The 22760-nt window shown below is 44.7% G+C and overlaps 1 non-coding gene across 1 annotated transcript; it reads right to left on the reverse strand.

The window, feature by feature from the left end:
* Positions 1–18280: 18280 nt before the first annotated feature.
* LOC135875333 (U6 spliceosomal RNA) lies at positions 18281–18390 on the reverse strand. The gene has a single exon (XR_010561209.1). It is a non-coding gene; the product is annotated as a U6 spliceosomal RNA (small nuclear RNA).
* Between the last annotated feature and the right edge of the window lie 4370 nt (positions 18391–22760).

A 22760-nucleotide genomic window follows, 5' to 3' on the forward strand; every position in this document is an offset into this window, starting at 1 on the left:
CCATGCACTAGACATGTTTCTGCCTGGAACAGACAGAAGGTATTGGATATCCTGAGCTTGTGGGATAAAGAGACTGTGCAAGAACAGCTATGGACCAGCTGTAGAAACATGGACATCTACAAACAGATTGCACAGGGGATGCCGGCAAAAGGGTATGACAGGGATCATGAAAGCAAAGGAACTTTGTCAGGATAGCACAAGGCCAGGGAGGCCAACAATAGACCTGGTGGTGCCCTGCAGACCTGCCACTCTTACAATGAGCTGTATACCATACTTGGACGAGACCCCACCAGCACCCTGCAGACTACCATGGATACCTCAAAGGAACCTGAGACAGAGTGCTACTGTGAAGAGGGTGGGGGATGTCTCCAGTCATGTTGAGAGCCAGGACCTGTTTGAGACTCCACCACAGTCTTATCAGATAGTCACAGATGTGCCTGATGAAGGGAAAAGGAACTTAGGTAAGTGTGTACATGCACATTTCCTTAGTGTTTAAATTTAAAGATGGTGCTTTGGCCAATCCCCCAAGTTAACAAGACACACATATTGACTTTTATTGTATCTCTACTTCTTCTTGTAGAAGTAAAACAATGAAGAGAAGTAGAGTTGGCATCTGCTTTTCATTCCCTTGTTGGCTTAGGTTGGGGATGGGGGGAGGAATGCAGAACAGCTTGTTTATGTTCATAGGGATGTCCCTTTTATCCTCCTGAGAGATCTTGAGGAAACTTTCACGGAGATACTATGCAGTCCTCTCCCAAAGGTTTCTAGGGATGGCTACCTTATTTCTTACTGAGTACTCCACAGTAGGACACTTTCCCACACCACTCTGCAATGAGTTCAGCTGTCACCACTGGAAAACAGACTAGTGGCATATAGGCCTGCAGGGGTGCTAGAACAATTTTTATAGTGGGGTGTAGTGAGGCGGTGTGGTTCCCCACCACCTTGGAAAGGGACGAGCCCCTCCCAACACCAGAGTGGGTGAAGCCAGCGAGTCCTGCGCCCGCCCCCCCAGAGGTCAAGGCACAGGGCAGGAAGTATAAAAGCCCAACCCCAGAGCTCACTCGAGAAGCAGCCGCTGGAGAGGCCAGATGCCTCCGGCCTAGATCCCGGTTGGTAGACCCCAGCGACCTACAGCGGACCCAAGGACTGGCCTGGCCTGACCTGCCGATGCCGACCAGAGCCCGGAGGAGCTGCCCAGTCTGCCCCTTGCCAGTTACCCAGAGGACCCCATGGTGCATGACCCCCCCGGAGGACACTGTCCGGACCCAGGTACCTCCAGAGGGGGAGTTTGGAAGAAGCCTGGGGGCAGCTGACCGTAATCTGGCTGCAGCACTGCCATAGCCTAAGTCAGTGTGTTGTGGCCAAGATCCCCACTGACTCAGCAGCAGGCCTTCTGCCACTGCTAGGGCCCTGGGCTGGGACACAGTGGAGTGGATGGGCCTGAGTCCACCCTGCCTCTGTGGGTGGCAATCTCCCCCTCTCCCAGGCCCCTCTGAGCCAAGAGCCAGGGCTTGTTGTTTACCTGCCTTTGTTCAGCCCCTGCCTCAGGGCCTGAGCCCTTGACTCTCTGTTGCCCCGCCCGGACCCAGGGCCTCGGCCTGCTAATTGTATAAACTGTTGCTCAGCTCCTGCTTGAGGACCTGAGCCCTTGACTCACTATTGCCCGCCGACCACGGGCCGGGCATGAATACCTGTCTGTGTTTGCCTCTACTGCTGCTGCGGCGAAAGACTCCCACGGCCAGGCTAATTCCCCATCAACAACTAGAAGGAAGTAGAGAGGTGGTGTGGTTCCCCGCAGCCCTAGAGAGGGACGAGCCCCGGCCTAACCCCTCTACATGGGGGTGCTGAGATCTATTGAACCAAGCTGTAAACCCTGTGTATAATGGAAACCACTTCAAGCCAGGGGGTGCAGCAGCATCCCTAATTCCAGCATCTATGCATACCTGGGCAGCTTCAGGATGCCATTAGCAGCTGCACTCTGTGCCTTTGTTACCTCAGGAGTGAGATATTGGTTAAAATCACCACTGGCTATGGCAAATAGTGCTCTATACTCTTATGTTACTTCATGCAACAGAAAATACTTTCCCCCTACTCCAGTGGGCCATACTCACCATGTCTGGGGCTGGAATGCAGTGCTGTGCTGAAGTGCTGCAAAGCTGAAATGTCAATAAGCATTTATTAAAAATGGAAATGGAAATAAAGGAATGGAGTTCTGAAACTTGTATTTCCCTTTCTGTTCTGACTGTCAATCCAGTGGCACATCTGTCTATTTTTTATCAGCAGTTTCCAGCATGGCAGCCTTGAAGGGCACCCCCTTCACACCTGCAGAACACCTGACCCAGAGGAGGACAAAGAGGACTAGGGAGGACATGTTCAGAGAGCTCCTGCAACCCAGGATGCAACCTGCATCGGACCATGACTAAAGGGCTTAAAGGGTCAAGATGACAAACATCATAGAACATAAAGATAGGACAGGAGAAAGGCCCAGGAGTCCCAGCAGGACAAGGAGATGGAAATGTACCATGGGTCTTCTCAGGCAGCAAACCCAACTGCTGCAGACCCTGGTTGACCTACAGGTCAACAATTACAGGTTCCACACCATTTACAGTCTTTGGAGAACTGCATGATAGCAACTCACTACACCCCCTCAATATACCACATGGCATCATGGTGTACATAATTACCCTTACCATTCTATGTCAGGTAAGAGCAAGGAAAACAGCAGCTTCACATAGACTGATCGGTGAGAACCATAGTTGGTGTATGTGGAGCCACCATGGACTACGTTTGTGCACTGAAATAGACAGAGATGTTTGCTGCCTTTCCAATTTTAAAGTTCCACTCTGTACATTTATGTTAAAAGTTTATATCACATTGTTTTTCTCACTCAAAGTTCTATTTTTTGGAGAATAAAATTATCTCTAATAGTACACAACACATTGCAAAATGCATAGTGGTAGTCAAAGCAAAGAGTACTTGTAAGTGTACAGCAAGCACCACATAATCCATAGCTTCAAAAAACATCCAATTGTACACACAGCAAGCACTACACAATTCTTAGCAGTACCCAGAGAACACCCCAGTGCACAACACTACTGTGACTGACCATTAAAGTTTTCTTTCAAAGCCTGCCTCAGCTGCACAGCTCCACATTAGTGTCTTGTAATGGCCTTCTTATCTGGCTGTTCAAAGTCAGCAGACAACCACTCCCCCTTAGCAGCAGCTTTTCTCCCTTTGTTTCTCACATATGCAGGACACAACAGGCCGTGATAATCATTTGGCGTTCTCTGAACACTGCCAGCATGCCTTCAATCTACCAAAAGTACATTCAATAGTCATTCTGATGAATTTTTCCTTGGTGCTGTCGGGATGGCCAGCCTACGGCTTCATGAGCCAGAGGAGCCATGGGTTGGCTAGGTTCCCCAGAATCACTACTGGCATTTCAATATTGCCAATGGTCATCTGCTGCTTGGGAGAGAATGTCCCAGCATGCAGCTATCAAACCTGGGATCTCTGGAGTAAAATGCATGAGCCTCTACTGCATGAGCTAAAAGCCATATGGCCCTTAGCTAAGGCTGTAGAGCAGACTCATTAATCTCTCTCTAAGTGGTCTCCGTGCCATTAGATGTGACAGAGCACCATACCCAGGAGGTGTGTGGGTTACACAAGCCCAGCACACAGTTTCAGGAATGTGGCCTTTCACATCTGAAAGTTCTACAGCCACTACTTGTGGCTGCGTTACAAACCTGCATTACAAGTCAGTCAGTGCATTACACCAGTGAGTGCTCATTTTGCAGGCCCAGAAGTGGCACTCTATCATCTGCAGCTACTCTGCGAATGCCACCAGCAAACTTGAATTGTTTTTTGTTATGTCCCTTAGCAAGCTGTCCTTGAAGAAATCCTCATGGTCCTAGTTTTTGTGGTCCTTCCTGCAGGTCGGTAAATCATGTGTCCCGTATTTGCACATTTATGAGAATTGTGTAGAGCTCTGCAGGCTCCATGCTTCCATCAAAGATGGCAGACACCAATTAGTGCCACACAGGTTTGTGGGATTTTTTTAAAAGGCGCACAAATTATGGAACATAGATGGCAATAGGGGATGGAGAAAATTGCATGCTGGGAATTTGACCTCTAGGTCTCGGAGATCCCTGGGTGAGACATTTCTATCCCCCAATACATTTCAAAAAGTTCCCAAAAGGCATGGCGGACAGGGGCATACTGGGATACCTACCTGTTGTGCACTGCACTTTGCATTGATGCAAGCACTCTGTGGGTACACACTACCGGTGCCGTAACAAGGGCGGGGCAAGTGAGGCACTTGCCTCGGGTGCGCAAAGCAGAGGGGCACAGCTCTACCGCCCAAGCGGGACGGAGAAAAAAAAAAGCCGCGATCGGCGGCACTTCGGTGGCAGCTCTACTGCCACCGCTTCTTCGGCGGCAATTCGGCGGCGGGTCCCGCAGTCCCTCTCGGAGGGGAGGACCTGCCGCCGAATTGCCGTCGCCACTTCATTCATTCTTTGGCAGCAATTCGGCGGTGGGCCCTTCCCTCCGAGAGGGACGGCGGGACCCGCCGCCGAATTGCCACCGAAGAGCCTGGAGCTGGCCCTTGCCTCGGGCGCAAAATTTCCTTGTTACAGCTCTGCACACTACACCAATGTAAGCAACTATGCATGCGCACAAGCAATTAACAACCTTTGGCGGCTGTACGCTGACACAACTTGCACTGACCAAAGTTTGTAGTGTAGACATGGCCTCAGGCAAAGAGGATTTGGCATTTGTCTGCTCCAGTACATACTCTGCTCCCTCAGAAGCCAACAGTTCTTATTGAATCTGAGCAATTTCATCCCCAAAATAAGAGGTATTTTTCTGGCAATGGAAGGCACTTGAATTTTTCTGGCAATGGAAGGCACAGAGCAAGGACAGCGTGGATTCACCAAGTTTGTCAGCCACCAAAACAAAATATAAAATTTTGCAGATGCAGTGGTGGAAGCAAAGACCCATTTCTAGTGGATATGGCTCTGTGGATGTATGTGCACTGGAGCTGGAAGGTGTAATTTCTAGCTTGGGTACATATGCCCTCACTAGCTCTGCCTGAGCGAGCATGCTAAAAACAGAAGTCTAGCTGCAATGGTGGAACAGGCTAGCCCAGGGGCTCTCAAGACAAATTATTTGGTGGCCTCAGAGTGCGGCCACCAACTCTTGCTGGTGGCTGCTCTCACACTTTTTCTAAAATATTTAATTAGCTTTAGGAAAAACAAATAAATATGCACATATACACGTCCAAATCGTAATTTATTATTTGCTAGTTAGTAAGTCTGTTGTGAAAAGTGATATTAACAAACATGCAAGTGTCATTTTTCACAGCAGAATTAATCAGCCCTGGCAAGTCTGGGGACAAATTAAGCCCTGGATGGGAGGTCAGGGGAGGCAGTGGGGCCTATGGGCGATGGGGGTGGGTGGGCGGCTGGGGGAGGCAGTGGGGGGCTGAAGCCTGAAGCCCTGTGGCTGGAGGACAGCCTGAAGCCCTGTGGGCAGAGCCTGGGGCCCACCACCACACAGCTGGGGCCTGGGGCTGGAGCCTGAAGCTCTGAGGCCAGAGCCTTCTGCCACGCCACCAGGGCTGAAATCCAAAGCTTGAGCCCCGCCAAGGTGGTGCATCCAGGAGCACCAGCGAGGGGGAGGGGCCGCTGCTTTGCTCCTCCCCCTAATCACAGCCCAGGAGGCTGTGGCTGCAAGAAAAGCCCCTGGTGGCTGCATGTGGCCACGGTGGCCGCATTTGAGAAACGCTGGGCTAGCCACCCTGAGTATGCTCTTGTCCAGGGGTGGGCAAACTTTTGGCCTGAGGGCCACATCTGGGTGGGGAAATTGCATGCAGGGCCATGAATGTAGGGCTGGGGCAGAGGGTTGGGGTGCGGGAGGGAGTGCGGGGTGGGGGAGGGGGTGCAGTGTGCAGGAAGGGGCTCAGGGCAGGGGGTTGGGGCGCAGGAGGGGTGCGGGGAGCATGAGGGGGCTCAGGGCAGGGCGTTGGGGTGCAGGAGGGGTACGGCAGGGGGTTGGGGTGTGGGATGGGTGTGGCAGGGAGTTGGGGTGCAGGAGGGGTTTGGGGTGCTGAATCTGGCCCATCAGGGCTTTGGATCCTGCCCACGGGATTGCCACCCCCATGGCGCCGCGGGCCCCGCGCTGCTGCTGGAAGCAGCCGGCACCATGTCCCTGCGGCCCCTGGGGTGGGGGGGCAGAGGACTCAAGAATTAGAGGAGTTAACCTGAGTTTGTCAGAGGGTGGGCATGATGTCAGCTGGTGGCCTGTGAAGCACAGACACATTCAGCCTATTGTCCCTTTTGCTGACTCAGCAGGCTGACTGCTCCTTTAGGTGGACAAACCACCTAAGGTGGTGGACCCCAACACTAAATCCTAAAATCGATAGCCTGCTGGGACACAACACTATTTTGTGAAATGTACCAGGATGCTGGGACAGGCCGCAAACTATCATTCCCAGTTTTCAAGGACAGATGGTCACTCTAATGAAGACACTATATAAAAAAATTAATGTCAAATGTTTCTGCAATGGAGAGTAAAATATAAGGTTAGTTTCTCTGGTCTGGTCAAACTCTGCTTGTCACTGGGCACCAAGGTGACTTTAAGCTTCCTTTGCAGTCCTGGGTTCTATTCTGGTCACTGATCTACGCTGATCTGTATTCCTGGCACAATTAAAGCAGCCCGAGGAGTACTTTAACCTACACAAGCTGCCTGTGGATCTCAAGGGGCTAACTAGGGTTCAGCAGAGCACTGGGACATTCTAGTTATGCCCTCTTTCCCTCAGACGCTAGCCTTCTTCTAGCTCTTGGTACAAGGGGTAGGTAGGAACCACTATGGTGGTTCAGTGCTACTGGATGACTCCTCTAGCCAGAAGGAATTGTCAAGAGTCAGATTAAGCCAACGTCATGGCTATTTTGTACCATCCGCACATAGCAGAGGTGAGAATCTGGCCTATGTAGTTCTTAAGTATCCTTTGAACAAATTATAAAACACAACAAAATTTGGGTGATAAACAGGGCCGGCTCCAGCATTTCTGCTGCCCCAAACGCAAAAAAAAAAAAAAAAAAAAAAAAGCCGCGACTGGCGGCGGCAGTTCAGCGGCAGGTCCTTCACTCCTAGAGGGAGTGAGGGACCTGCCGCCCCTGAATTGCCGCAGGTGCCGCCCCTCTCCCTTGGCCGCCCCAAGCACCTGCTTGTTAAGCTGGTGCCTGGAGCCGGCCCTGGTGATAAAGCTTGGTTCCTATAGTGTCTTTTGGCAAAAAACAAAGTGAGTTATCCCAGTTTCTAAAATAAATGCCTGTCTTGTGAGTTTCACCACTTCAGGTGTCTGCAGAGATAAAAAACAAGCAGTTTTGTCAGAAAAGATAAAGGCCCCAGTGGCCTGTGCGTGTGTGGAGTTCCTTTTGACTTCAGCAAGGCTAGCTCCGTGTGGGCTCAGGGGTCTGTCTGCACAGAGTTCATAACAGAAAGCAGGACCTAAACATTCAGAAATTAAGCTGACTGCCCAGTTTGCTCAGCCCAGCTTACTGAAAGTGCCAAAGATAGGAATCACTCTTCACTATGAAAACACTACAAACACTACAGCACAAACAAACAAAAATTGTATTTACAATTGGAATTTTTTTACTTGCTGATGGCAATTATCTTGTTGCAATGTGACATTATTTGGGAGCCTGATGTCACACTAAAAGAACAGGAGTACTTGTGGCACCTTAGAGACTAACACATTTATTTGAGCATAAGCTTTCGTGGGCTACAGCCCACTTCATCGGACGCATAGAATGGAACATATAGTGAGGAGATATATATACATACAGAGAACATGAAAAGGTGGGAGTTGCCCAACCAACTCTCAGAGGCTAATTAATTAAGATGAACTGTTGTCAGCAGGAGAAAAAAAAACTTTTGTAGTGATAATCAAGATAGCCCATTTAAGACAGTTTGACAAGAAGCTGTGAGGATACTTAACATGGGGGAAATAGATTCAATGTGTGTAATGGCTCAGCCATTCCCAGTCTCTATTTAAGCCTAAGTTGATAGTATCTAGTTTGCATATCAATTCAAGTTCAGCAGTTTCTCATTGGAGTCTGTTTTTGAAGCTTTTCTGTTGCAAAATTGACTCAGCCTCTGTCGCAGCTGCTTGGCGATTTCCCAGAAATCTTCAGATAGCAGGTGGTATAGCTGTCCTTCATCTTTGCTGAGGTGCCCATACCAGGACAGAATGTAATCTCTGTAGCTGTAGTCAAACACTTCTTTCAGAGCTTTATCCATGTTATGAGAAATGACCACCCTTCTAGACTGGAGCGATTCATGTGCATTTCCAGACAAATGACTCGTGGCTGCCCGCAGGAGCGGAGCGTCCCCCCTCGACTCACGGCTCCAGGCGGCGGGGAAGTCCGGCGGGGGCCAGAGGCAGCCACGGGTTGGTTATTCTATCTACTACGCAAGATCCACAAACCTGGAAATCCTGGATGCCCCATCATCTCGGGCATTGGCACTCTCACTGAAGGACTGGCTGGATATGTGGACTCCCTACTCAGACCCTACGCCACCAGCACTCCCAGCTATCTCAGTGACACCACAGATTTCCTGAGAAAACTACAATGCATTGGTGACCTCCCAGAAAACACCATCCTAGCCACCATGGATGTAGAGGCTCTCTACACAAACATCCCACACACAGATGGAATACAAGCTGTCAGGAACAGTATCCCTGATGATGACACAGCACAACTTGTTGCTGAGCTCTGTGACTTTATCCTCATGCACAATTATTTCAAATTTGGTGACAATATATACCTCCAGACCAGTGGCACCGCTATGGGCACCCGAATGGCCCCACAATATGCCAACATTTTTATGGCTGACCTGGAACAACGTTTCCTCAGCTCTCGTCCACTCACGCCCCTTCTCTACCTACGCTACATTGATGACATCTTCATCATCTGGACCCATGGGAAGGAGACCCTGGAAGAATTCCACCATGATTTCAACAGCTTCCACCCCACCATCAACCTCAGCCTGGACAAATCTACACGGGAGGTCCACTTCATAGACACCACAGTACAAATAAGCGATGGCCGCGTTAACACCACCCTATACCAAAAACCCACCGACCGCTACGCCTACCTTCATGCCTCCAGCTTCCACCCCGGACACACCACACGATCCATCGTCTACAGCCAAGCGCTGAGGTACAACCGCATCTGCTCCAACCCCTCAGACAGAGACCAACACCTACAAGATCTTCACCAAGCATTCTCAAAACTACGATACCCACACAAGGAAATAAAGAAACAAATCAACAGAGCCAGACGTGTACCCAGAAGCCTCCTGCTACAAGACAGGCCCAAAAAAGAAACCAACAGAACTCCATTGGCCATCACCTACAGTCCTCAGCTTAAACCTCTCCAACGCATCATCAGTGATCTACAACCCATCCTGGACAATGATCCCTCACTTTCACAGACCTTGGGAGGCAGGCCAGTCCTCGCCCACAGACCTGAAGCATATTCTCACCAGCAACCACGCACCACACCATAACAACTCTAACTCAGGAACCAACCCATGCAACAAACCTCGATGCCAACTCTGCCCACATATCTACACCAACAACACCATCACAGGACCTAACCAGATCAGCTACAACATCACCGGCTCATTCACCTGCACGTCCACCAATGTTATATATGCCATCATGTGGCAGCAATGCCCCTCTGCTATGTACATTGGCCAAACTGGACAGTCACTACGCAAGAGGATAAATGGACACAAGTCAGATATCAGGAATGGCAATATACAAAAACCTGTAGGAGAACACTTCAACCTCCCTGGCCACACAATAGCAGATGTAAAGGTAGCCATCTTACAGCAAAAAAACTTCAGGACCAGACTCCAAAGAGAAACTGCTGAGCTCCAGTTCATTTGCAAATTTGACACCATCAGATCAGGATTAAACAAAGACTGAATGGCTATCCAACTACAGAAGCAGTTTCTCCTCCCTTGGTGTTCACACCTCAACTGCTAGCAGAGCACCTCACCCTCCCTGATTGAACTAACCTCGTTATCTCCATACTGATTTATACCTGCCTCTGGAGAATTCCATTACTTGCATCTGAAGAAGTGAGGTTCTTACCCATGAAAGCTTATGCTCCCTATACTTCTGTTAGTCTTAAAGATGCCACAGGACCCTCTGTTGCTTTTTACAGATTCAGACTAACACGGCTACCCCTCTGATACTTGACACCTTTAAATCTGTTATTGAATGGCCAGAGAGGTTGAAGTGTTCTCCTACTGGTTTTTGAATGTTATGATTCCTGATGTCAGATTTGTGTCCATTTATTCTTTTGTGTAGAGACTCTCCAGTTTGGCCAATGTACATGGCAGAGAGGCATTGCTGGCACATGATGGCATATATCACATTGGTAGATGTGCAGGTGAATGAGCCCCTGATGGTGTGGCTGATGTGATTAGGTCCTATGATGGTGTCACTTGAATAGATATGTGGACAGAGTTGGCATTGGGCTTTGTTGCAAGGATAGGTTCCTGGGTTAGTGTTTTTGTTCTGTGGTATGTGGTTGCTGGTGAGTATTTGCTTCAGGTTGGGGGGCTGTCTGTAAGCGAGGACAGGTCTGTCTCCCAAGTTCTGTGAGAATGAGGGATCTTTCAGGATAGGTTGTAGATCTTTGATGATGAGCTGGAGAGGTTTTAGTTGGGGGCTGAAGGTAACAGCTAGTGGCGTTCTGTTATTTTCTTTGTTGGGCCTGTCTTGTAGTAGGTGACTTCTGGGTACTCTTCTGGCTCTGTCAATCTGTTTTTTCACTTCAGCAGGTGGGTATTGTAGTTTTAAGAATGCTTGATAGAGATCTTGTAGGTGTTTGTCTCTGTCTGAAGGATTGGAGCAAATGCGGTTGTATCTTAGAGCTTGGCTGTAGACAATGGATCATGTGGTGTGTCCTGGATGGAAGCTGGAGGCATGTAGGTAAGTATAGCGGTCAGTAGGTTTCCGGTATAGGGTGGTGTTTATGTGACCATCGCTTATTAGCACAGTAGTGTCAAGGAAATGGACCGCTTGTGTGGATTGGTCTAGGCTGAGGTTGATGGTGAGATGGAAATTGTTGAAATCATGGTGGAATTCCTCAAGGGCTTCTTTTCCATGGGTCTAGATTATGTAGCGCAAGTAGAGTAGGGGCATTAGGGACGAGAGCTAAGGAAGCGTTGTTCTAAGTCAGCCATAAAAATGTTGGCATACTGTGGGGCCATGCGGGTACCCATAGCAGTGCCACTGACTTGAAGGTATATATTGTCCCCAAATGCGAAATAGTTGTGGGTGAGGACAAAGTCACAAAGTTCAGTCACCAGGTTTGCCGTGACATTATCGGGGATACTGTTCCTGATGGCTTGTAGTCCATCTTTGTGTGGAATGTTGGTGTAGAGGGCTTCTACATCCATAGTGGCCAGGATGGTGTTTTCTGGAAGATCACCGATGGATTGTAGTTTCCTCAGGAAGTCAGTGGTGTCTCGAAGATAGCTGGGAGTGCTGGTAGCGTAGGGTCTGAGGAGAGAGTCCACATAGCCAGACAGTCCTGCCGTTAAGGTGCCAATGCCTGAGATGATGGGGCGTCCAGGATTTCCAAGTTTATGGATCTGGGTAGCAAATAGAATACCCCTGGTCGGGGTTCTAGGCATGTATCTGTACGGATCTGTTCCTGTGCTCTTTCAGGGAGTTTCTTGAGCTTGTAGTCAGAGGCAAGTCACTACATCGCAATTATTGCAGGACCTAGAGAGATGGTAGAGCACCACCTGGAGTTTGTGAAGCCTACCAAAGAATTTTTAAAGGTTGTTTTCAACATGCCCAAGTTTACAAGACCCATGTGTTTCATAGTTTGCCTGCTTTGCCAAGAGTGCTGGAACTAGAGGTGCTGGGGTACAGCAGCATCCCCTGGCTTGAAGTAGTAATAACAACCAAATACATGGTTTCTGCTTTCGGTACAGCCTCTATAAAAATTGTTCAAGCATCTCTGTGCTTTTCTTCTTTTTTTTAATTCATATGTCTTTTCTATAACAAAAATATTAGGTGAAAAAACTATTCCTGTTTTTTTCACACATGCCTTTCTTTTTAAAATAACACTGATTTTTTCCCCACATGGGTTTAATTAAAAGTGAACACAAAAACCATGTGAAGTTTGGCATTAATCAGATTAAATGTATAAGGCTTCACACAGAAGAAGTCTTTATCTAAAAAACAGTGCTTCATGGATCATCCAAACTGATGCAGATTGTTCAAGCCTGTAAGTGGGATGAGCCTACCCACTTAGAGGTAAGAGTCTGTGGGGGCAGTCCCGCCTAGCAGATATGGTGTAAGGGAATCCAGGCCCTCCCACTCTATTGGCTCCCAACCCTCACGAGCACCATAAAGCAGGCATCTGCTTCCTGCGGTCTGGCTAATACTCTCCCCTGGGTCTCTTTGTACCGCTCTGCCCCACCCCTTCGGGTGCATTGTGGCTTGTGGTTGTTCCTGGCAATCTGGTCTACAGGTCTCAGCAGGCTTGGGAGTTCTGGCTCCATGCAGCAGACCTCACCCTGAGAATGCCCTCCTGGTGTAGTCCCGCACAGGTCTGCCTCTCTTCACACTCCACCACCACCCTGCTGTGTTGAAGAGACTCTCTTTAAGTCCTCCTCCCAGCACGCCCATCCAGCCTTACAGGAACGGGCTTCCTGGACCCAGAGTTGTTCCTACACCCTTATGGTATCCACCTCATCACAAAGCCTAATACATGGAAGAGAAAAATATCCAAGGGGAAAATTCTCAGCTGGTGTAAAGTGTCGTAGCTCTGTTGAATCTGATGGCGTTAGGACAATTTTCACCAGTGAGGGTCTTCTCCTAAATGCACATACACAGTCACCTTGCACAACCTATTTACACTCATCCTTTTTTAATTCAAAATATTAAAACTAGGGCTCTAATGCCAAAAGGAACGTGCAGATTAAAAAAAAACAGTGTTTGACAGTCAGGTCCTGCTGGTTCCTCACTGTTGCTTCCTCAACCCTATGAGGAAGCAGCAGGATATAGCTGTCGAGCACTGTGGGTTTTTAATCTGTCTTTTTCTCTTTCTGGCATTGTCATTTTCTATGTTAGGGGCCCTAAAGGGTTATTTTTAACTAAGTTTGTGAGGCAACTGTTTGTGTGTATTTGGAACTTTTCTTTTCAAAGCAAAAAATATGAACTTGGAATCTGTTAAACTACAGCTAAGTATATATAATATATAATATAATATATATAATATATAATATAAGTATATTTCCAGTGTACAACAGGTGTATGTAACATAAGCATGTGAAAAACAAACTTGAGTGAGACATGCTGATGTTTTTGGCTCCATTTCTTATGTATCATCTCAAGGTCTAGTTGCACATATGTTATGTATGTAATAAATTTCTAATAGTAGTCATAGAGATATTCAAGCATCTGTATGCCTAAAAACATAAAAGGGAAATATTAAAAAATAAAGGAGGTAAACCAGATATGCTCACCATGACTATAAACTAGTGATCATTTTAGCAAGTATATAAAAATGTGAGACCTTTTTGTTTTTTAAGCTTCTCAAGTCTTTTTTTCCAGCACAGAAGTTAGGTGTGCATATTTTATGCTGGAGGATGGAATTGTGTGGAGAATAAACTGATGACTGCGCACTGATATGAAGTAAGCACAGAACAAACAGCCAGAAATTCTGAGGAGCACCATAAGGACAACCATCATGTTTGACCCCTGGGCACAGTGGAGCGTGTGTGAAAAGATCCTTGCAGGATCTCTCCCTTCAGTACTCATGAGGGGGTGGGGAGAGAGGGCTGACTTCAGTCTAGTTGTTTATATATAGGAGATTATAAATAACACAAGGGAAAAGGTAATTTAAAGCATCAGGGTTGGTATCGATGGATCTACAGCAACACTTATGATCAGCTGTTTCCATTTTATGTTGAGGTTTTTTTAAAAATTACAACTAGACAGATTTAGAATATAAAATGACTATTAATGTTTCTGCAGTGTAGCTGTAACCATGTCAGTCCCAGGACTCTCTAGTAATGTTTTCCTTTTTTCTGAAAGAATGAAGTCCACTTCTCTGCCCATGTTTCCTTAGATCCATAGGACCTCTGAGGCTGGAAATTGGTAATTTGTGATTGGATAGTGAGTAAGTATTCTTGGTTGAAATAGGGGGAATTTGCAAGGTGCAGAAGTAAATAGAGTGAAGATGCAAGGGTTTTTTGGATATTTTTACTCACAAGTGTGTTGGAGCTTTCTAACAGGAAAAGTATGTTCTGCTACCTCTTCATACCACATAAACTATCACCAGCGTTCTACCACCTTTCTGTTTCTATAGATCATGAGTTAAGCCAGTGTAGATGCATTAATTGATCCTTATAGTCAGTGTAGATTTATTTTTACCTACTCATGTTTCACATACGATGATCAAATCATGGAAGGAGATGTTCTGAATAGTGAATGATTTGGATTTTGTCTCCAAAGACTACATCAGGGATGCACGGCTTAGAGAGGTGTGTGTGGTGTTTTGGATTTGTTGTTGTTTTTAATAAATCTGGCCACAGGACAGGTGCCTTTTTGAGTCTTCAAGAGTGTAGTGCTTGTTGAGTGCAAAGTGGGAAATCCTTAAGCTTACAGACTGGATGCTGCAAGGTGCTGTGTACCCTCAAGTACCACTGACTTCAGTGGGAGGTGTGAGTAGCTCAGTACCTCAAAGGTTCCAGCCCTTGTTTAGGGATATATGGTCATGAAGATGAGGAACAGGATAAATCTTGCAGAAGGCTATAAACTAGTTATAATTATTTGTATTAACAATATGATAAATGTTAAAGGTACCAGCGCACATTTGAGTCTTATGAGCAGGCATACGTTAAATTGTAGTACCTTTTTCCTATGACATGGAGTGGCATATTTTGTTTAGGGAGGTAGAAAACAATGACAGTTTTTGTCAATGGTATTAACTCTTTATTTTGTTTCATCTGTTCTCTCCCATTTCACTCAGATCTCTGCTTAGCGTGTTCCCTCATACTGAATTATATTTTGTCTTTAATTTTTTTCTCAATATTAGATCACAGGCATGAGAGTTTTAGTTCAAACATTACAGCTTTCTGTTCATTCTGTACTTTGTGTATGCCATCTTCTTGGTGGTTCAATGACTCAGCTTCAGTTATGTGCAGGATATTTCACCTCTAAATTATATAAATTCTATTTCTAGCGCTGCAGCATATTCATTATTCTATACTGGTGAGTCCGAGAGACCCTTGTATGGCACAAAAAGAGAAGCCACTGTTAAAGAAACTAAAGGCTGATTTTTGTAATGTCAACACTCTGCTCAACACAGAGGAAGATCTAATCACAGATTTATAGACCTTAGGCCTATGTTGGAGAGCTATGTCAATTTTCACCAGTTGAATATATGACTTTCTGTTACTATCTTTCAGTACTGTGGTGCCAGTATTCAGTTCTCTGGATCAGTCTGATGACAAGTGGCATGCTCTCTGTATCTCCAATTTAAGCTGTCACAAAATATACATGTTTACTTGACAAGCCCCAGTTGGTGGTGATTGCAACTGATTTGAGATGTTCTCTGACACTCTCTTTGCCTTGTAGATTCTCATCACATCCTAAGGATCATTTGCTCTGTTTATTAAGCTGAGTTTGTCTTTTGTTTGGGAACTGAACTTATATTGAACACTGGCTTGTGAATTTCTCAACATTTCATCCTCCAGGAATATTACAGCCAATGTGCACAAAGATTATAGGGATTGTCAAGTCCTGTGACTTCCTTTTTCTTATGGACTGTAAACCACCTCTAGTGCCTTATGTTGTCATCTGATTTCTTCCACATCTCCCTCTTTCCCCTAGTCTATTTCAGAAATTTTTGTTAAAGAGAGGATTCCCTGTGTAACTGTTGGTATTCCTAGTTAATACAGGATTTCCTATGTAACTAGGAGATTCTCTGATTATATATACTATTCACTTGCTAAACAGAGTGGTATTTCTACTGGAATCTATGGCTCAATGCAGAATTCTCCATGTAACTGATATTTTTGGCTCAATGCAGAATTTTCTGTCTAACTGGGAATTTCTCAGGCTAAACAGAGGAGAGACTGTGCTGGAATTGCAGGCTTTAAAATACAGAGTTCTCTATGTAACTGGTAGATATAGAGACTAGGTCTGCTTTTTCAGTTACTACATTTCTGCACTTGGGCCAGGAAGGAGCTGGTGGAAAAGAGAAAATCAAAAGATTGCACTAAGCCATCTTTGTGCTTCCTGTGTTCTGGGTCCTTGCAGAGGCCAGCCCAATCCACTGGTGTAAGTTAGAGCAACCTTAGGAGTGCTCTAACTTGTGCTCTGATTCCCATAACTGTCTATAGATCTTGGGAATCAGAGAATAGATCATCTACGGCCCTGATAATCCCACCTGTTAATGGTCCAGAGCTGAATTTTGCTAATCATGGGGCTCAAGCAGGTGTAAATATGAGGCAGAAATTGCAAATTTCAAGGGAGAAAGAGGAAACATTTCTTCAGCAGGTTGATTTTTTAAAAACAATAGTGCTTGTTTGAAGCTGCTCGGTAGGGTTTGCAATGTTAGAATATGTCCTGGGGAGATGGATTAATGGGCAAAGCACAAGTGAAGTAGTCAGAGATGCATAATAGACATTTGTCACATGAATACCACTTCCATATATGGTCTTTGTGTACACACTATCTCTTGCTTCCCCTGGATTATATTTTTTAACTCTTCCCTGAACAGTTTCAAGCAATTTGCAGGAAAATGGGGAAAACCACTCTAAATAGGAAATGTATACTTAGCAATTAAGAATAATCTCCTGATGATTCATACAGATTCTAGAACTTGATAAAAGTTCATTGTCGTCTAAGAAAAGTGCAACATTTGTTTAGATTTGGCTGGCTTTGTTGACTAAAGAAAAAAATAGTCTGAAGTAGAGCAAGTAAAGAATTTGAATTACAAATACCATACGATGGATAGCATCAGCAGGCCTTTCTCAGTCTACTTAAGATAGGGGAAAATGCTTTTCTACTTTAAGATTTTTCTTATGAAAAAAAATCAGTTATAAATGTCTTATGTCTGACTAAATTTGTGGTAAATTTGCACTAAACGTGTTTTATCCTCTGTTATGTCAGGACATGCCATACGGTCCCCTTTGGATGAGATGAGAAAAAAAGATCCATTAGGACTAGCAGAAATTTCAGATTGCTATGTACTAGACTTTTGTGTTAAAATGCTACCAGGCTATTAAACTGAAAGAAAAATATACTATGAACTTATAAATAATTATAAAAAGCAAATTTACCTTTTATTGTAGGTAACTGCAAACATTTTTTTATCACTAGTTCATTTCAGTGAATACTGTTAAAAACTTAACAGTTGTTTTAGATAATTCCTTAGATAACCAAATTAATTTTGCTTAATTTTTAAAGTATTCCAAATATTGCTTGCAATAAGGATAGAGTAGGATAGTTGATATTTATAAGTTGGCAAGTTTTTGACACCGTTGAAAAAGCTTATATTTCATCATTTCAATGTTATAACAATAATGTAATGTAATGTTCAGCTCCAAATTTACTCTAAACTAATCAAAACCAAATAGCCAGACTTCTTTGTTCTGGACCACAGGTAACTGGATATAGTCATTGCCCCCCAAATCAATGCATTGCAGGGTTTGATCTCCTGTTTATCTGAAATGTAATTTTTCTGAAGATGCACAGTCTCTCAAAAACTTCAGCTAAATAGTTTTGATCTATTGTTTTGAGGCATCTGGAACTGTTGGGGGATACAGTGCTTGTCCAACTTAGTATTTTGTTCTTCCATTGCACCCTGAAGCTATGCTATACAGTGCCAAGAGAAAACTAATTCAGCAGTATAAATTAAAATAGGATTCCCATGACACAAACTGCATAAATATGTTTTACTTATATAATGACTTTGCAGCAGTAACATGTCTCTGCTGCTGCCTTTTGACTCATGAGAGGCCTCATATACAGCCAACATTCAATGGCAGACAGCAAAGACGAAACAGCATTTTTTTAATTACTTTTTTTTTCTGTTTCGATGGCGGTACTGCCTAACATTCCTTTTTATTGTTGCAATTACTCTCTTCTTTTTTCTTAGACATGTAACCAAAAAAAACCCAAAACCATTTCCAAGTATAACTGCAATATTATAACATCCAGTACTGTAATAATATTTTGTCTTTAAACTGCTTCACAAATTTATGTCATCCTTGTGCAAGGGTCATGATAATCTTCTCTGTGTTGTTCCAGTGTTAGCATATGTGCTTCTGAAGCAAGCATTTATATTCCAGTTTATAGAAAGCTATAAATGATCATACTAGGATTTCCTTGCTATTTGAGAGTAGACTGTCAGGAGCAAAGGGTTTGTCACCCTCTAAGCATCAGGGGAGCAACTGCAAGGTGCTTCAAACACAGGCCTTTTGACTTCCAAGGAGCATTAGGATATTATCAGACTTCAGCAACCCAGAACAGCGAGACAATGGTGGAAGTCTAGCCTCAGACAAGTCACTACATTTAAGTTACTACAGTCAACTACTACATTGCAACTACAATACTACTAGTAAATGATTATAACGTTCAGTTACTGCAGTGGAAGGCCTTCTCCTAGCACCCAAGAAGTCTAAGCATCTAGGGGACTTACCAAACCTAAATGAGATAAAAAGCAATCCATTGAAGACGACATTTATTTTTTCCTAAATAAAGAATTTTAAACTTTATAAAAATAGACTTAAAATGACTGTTTAGTGGTGAGACATGAAGATGTGAAGCTAATGAAGGGACAGTATAGATTCAGTGTGCCTGTTCATTAGAAGATAACTACATGAGATGGAAATCTATTCAGTCAAATATGTCTCAGTCCTGAAATGGGATCCACATGGCAGAGCCTTAAGCCTGTACGGAGCCCTGCTGTAGGCTACACGTGGGTTTGCCTATGCAGAATCAATTGCAGAATTGAGGTTTTAGGTCTTATCCCCTTCAAACTTTGAAATGGGTTCACATGTCTTGCCAGCCCTGTCTGTGCTCCCCTCTCCTATGATTTTTTCCCTTGATCTTTCCTTTTTTTTGCCTTGTGCTTTCTTTTTGTGCTTTCTCTCCCCAACCTACCAAAAGAGCTTCTGAAATAGCCACCAAACTATTTTTGCTTGCACTGAAATTAAATTCATCTGCACAATGAACCAAACCTCATTAATTTGGGTGACACAGATGAAATAACAAAAACAGGTGAAAGGAAAGGAGGTAAAATTTTCAAAATACTTTGCAAAACAAATTTAATCCCTTTCACCTCTACTAAATGTACATTTCAAGATTTGGATTGCATCACAAACCTTTTGAGCTTTTCTCTTTTGGCTAACCACGTCACCATGACCCTGCATCATGGTCTCATGATTAGAGAAGATACTGGGAACACTAGTCCAAAATCATCTTCTAACTCACTATTTGCAAGCCACTTCATCTCTGGGTATCTCATTTACATACAGAACTATAAAATTGGATTAATACTTATCCACCTTTGTAGAGCACTTTGGCCCAGATCCTCAAAGGTATTCCTGTGCCTAACTCCAGTGGTAGTTAGGCATCTGAATACATGTGAGGATATGGGCCTTTGGGTTTTTCAGATAAAAGTGTTATACAAGACTAAAGGTGAGTATATATTTGTTTAAGAGGGATCAGATGAAGTGCATAACAGATATAGTCAAGCTGGCTTAGTGTAAACATCTCACATCCCCTGGAAATAAAACCACTGAAATGGAGGCTCTCTCAAAAATTCTTTAGTGCTGAAAAGTAAAATCTGTTCCAATCTGCACATATTCCTTCACATATTTGTACATATAAACTATGAAACGAAATAGAAGCCAAATTATTTACTGTATTAGATAAAAATTGAGAAAACATTTAATTTGGAAATCGTTAATATTCTGCTTCAGAGACAGAATGCAACTGTATGTGCTGCAAGTTTTTTAATCAACTGATGTGAAACTAGTATAATCATACTGAATTAGTGCAAAATGGTGTGAAGCATGGAAAATGTTTTCCATGAAGCAAGTTACCATGAAAAATGAAATGACTGTTTATGCACGTACTTAAAAAAGTTTCTGAATGAATTTAGTGGAAGGTACCCATAAAATTTGGGAAGAATAGCACTGACTTCAGCCAGATGTACCCTGGAGGACCTGATCCAATTCCCATTGAGTCAATGGAAAGGCTTCCACTGACATAGGATCCAGCTCGGTATGAGCTGGATTCGGCAAGCCTTCTACACAGCTTTGCCAACACACCTCATTACTGATTTGCAGCAACCCTGTTATTGCAGGCTGGAACCAGCAGAAATTGCCAGCATTGCTAAATTATGCAGTGGTTTTGTGAGGTGCACTGCAAAAATTTATTTTCAGTATTATTTGTTATTATCTGTAACCTTAGAAACGATTTGAACTATGTCTCCACTAAACTGTGCCACCAAGCCTTCTCCAACATGCACAATAGAAATATGACTAAGGAAAGAAATATTTAAACAATATCACAACTTTAAATTATCCTGTAACTTGTTCCATGCAGGCAGACTGCCTGAACAGAAAAAGTTGCAAGATTGGGGTTAAAGCCCCGATTGTGCAAACACTTTACTTTACTACTATGAGTAGCCCCATTGTTTTCAAGTAGAGCATGGGAGGATCAGAGCCTAATTTAGCACATAGCCCTACCTGCCACACCAGATGTTATGCTAATCATTTGCTAGTTAGGTATGGGTTTTATTTATTTATAGTGTAACAATGTAGAAGTAACATACTTCTACATCTTCATGTATAGCATTATCTACTAGCAACCCTGTACTGTCATGTCCATTTGGAGTTTATCTTACTCCAAACTCAGATAATTGTTCCATCCTGACTTTCCAAAACTCTGCATGTACTTGCTCCATCCCACCATCTGCTACCTCCACGACTTCCTTCTATCACCCTCCCCCTTTGTCTCTTTAACTTAGGATTCACACAACTCTCTTCAAGCTTTCCTTTCCCTTTAGTAGTGTATCCTTCCATTCTCCAGGTCACTGTAATTATTTCTAAAAAATACTTCTTTACCTCATTACCACTTCTAAATTTCAGGTCCTTTTTCTTACACTCTACTCTTCTCTCCAAATGGCACCTCATTTAAGCTTTTTGCCCACATAAAAGCATTGGTAGTTGTGATGGGATATACAAACCTCACACAGGAGAAGAAAGGGCTATGGAGTAGTTCTGGACCCACCCTGCCACACCTGCAAAGCCTGCACAAGCTGGAGGCAGATCTTAAAAAGGGAAGCACAGAAGCTCAGAGGGAGGAAGATGGTGGAAGGGAGCAGACCTATGCTCTTGGGAAGGAGTAGTCCATCTTGCTGGCTGAGGCTTGGAGACACTGACCTGACCAAGTCTGCAAAGGAGGGACTGGTGACTTTTGAAAGTCAGAAATTTTATGTTTGTGTTCTGGTTCTTTACTTTACCCTGGGGGAAAAGGGGACATTGGTAGGAGGCAATCCAGGGAGGCAACTACACAGCACCCCAAAGTGCAGGTCTCAACAGCCTACCACTGGGTCCTGGATTGCAATCAAGTGGAGAGGGTGGACCTGGGCTCCCCTACCAGCCCCTAAAGAGGGAATAATGACCAAAGTTTATCCCTTAGCTGGGAATCTAGTTGGGGAAGATCCTGAACGTGTAAAGGTCCCGACCCTAACACAAGGGGGAAGCCCTAAAGCCCTTACTGACTTCTGAAGACTTCCACATTATTGGACTATTTATATGTACCCTGAAAAGGGTGGACTTAAATGTGTGACCCAGCTGGAGGGCTGTGTCACAAAAAGGACAGACTCGTATGAGGCAGAGCTATAGTGAGAAAGGGGAATGACTGGGTGGAAGGCAGCTTGTTACATCCTGGTCTGACCACTAGGAGGCACGGTGAGTATTTCCCTTCACAACTGATGCAGAATGTGGACAAACTAACCCCAGCTCTGCTATAGGGGATTATCTAATTTAAAAACAAAAAACAAAAAAACCTTACCTCACCAACTAGACAGAAATAACAAGAAGATAGACATGGAGAAGCTGTTGAAGTGGGTGACAGATAACCAGCAGCAACAGGCGGAGCAACAGCACACCACCAACTATTACAGCGGATGGGTGCCCAGCAGCAGCAACAAGCAATACAACCACAGCAGCTTGTTCAAGAGCTGGTCGTACAGCAACAAGAACAATAACAGTGTCTTGTTCAACAGGTGTTGATACCGGTACATCCGCAGGGACGGCGGCGAATCCTTCCACAGGAGCACCTAATGCAAGCCTGGCCACTACAATACCAGGGAAGTTAAGAAAGATTGGGCCAGAGGATGAACCTGAAGCATTTTTGGTTACATTCAAATGGGCAGCAACTGCAGCACAATGGCTGCCCAAACATTGGGCTATTTTGCTGGCTCCATACTTGATGAGAGCATCCCAGGCTGCCTACTGGGGACTTGACCCAGTCACCACACACGACTATATTCGTGTCAAAGCCACCATTTTGGATTATTTAGGTCTCCCCCCCCCCCCCCCGGCATGTTCCCTATAGTGGCTGAAACATTGTCATTGTTTCCGCAGTCACAGATATCCACCAGGGTTCCAGCGCTGGGTAGTGGCCAGAA

This window comes from Emys orbicularis, chromosome 2, assembly GCF_028017835.1.
Source record: "Emys orbicularis isolate rEmyOrb1 chromosome 2, rEmyOrb1.hap1, whole genome shotgun sequence".
Lineage (NCBI taxonomy): Eukaryota > Metazoa > Chordata > Testudines > Emydidae > Emys > Emys orbicularis.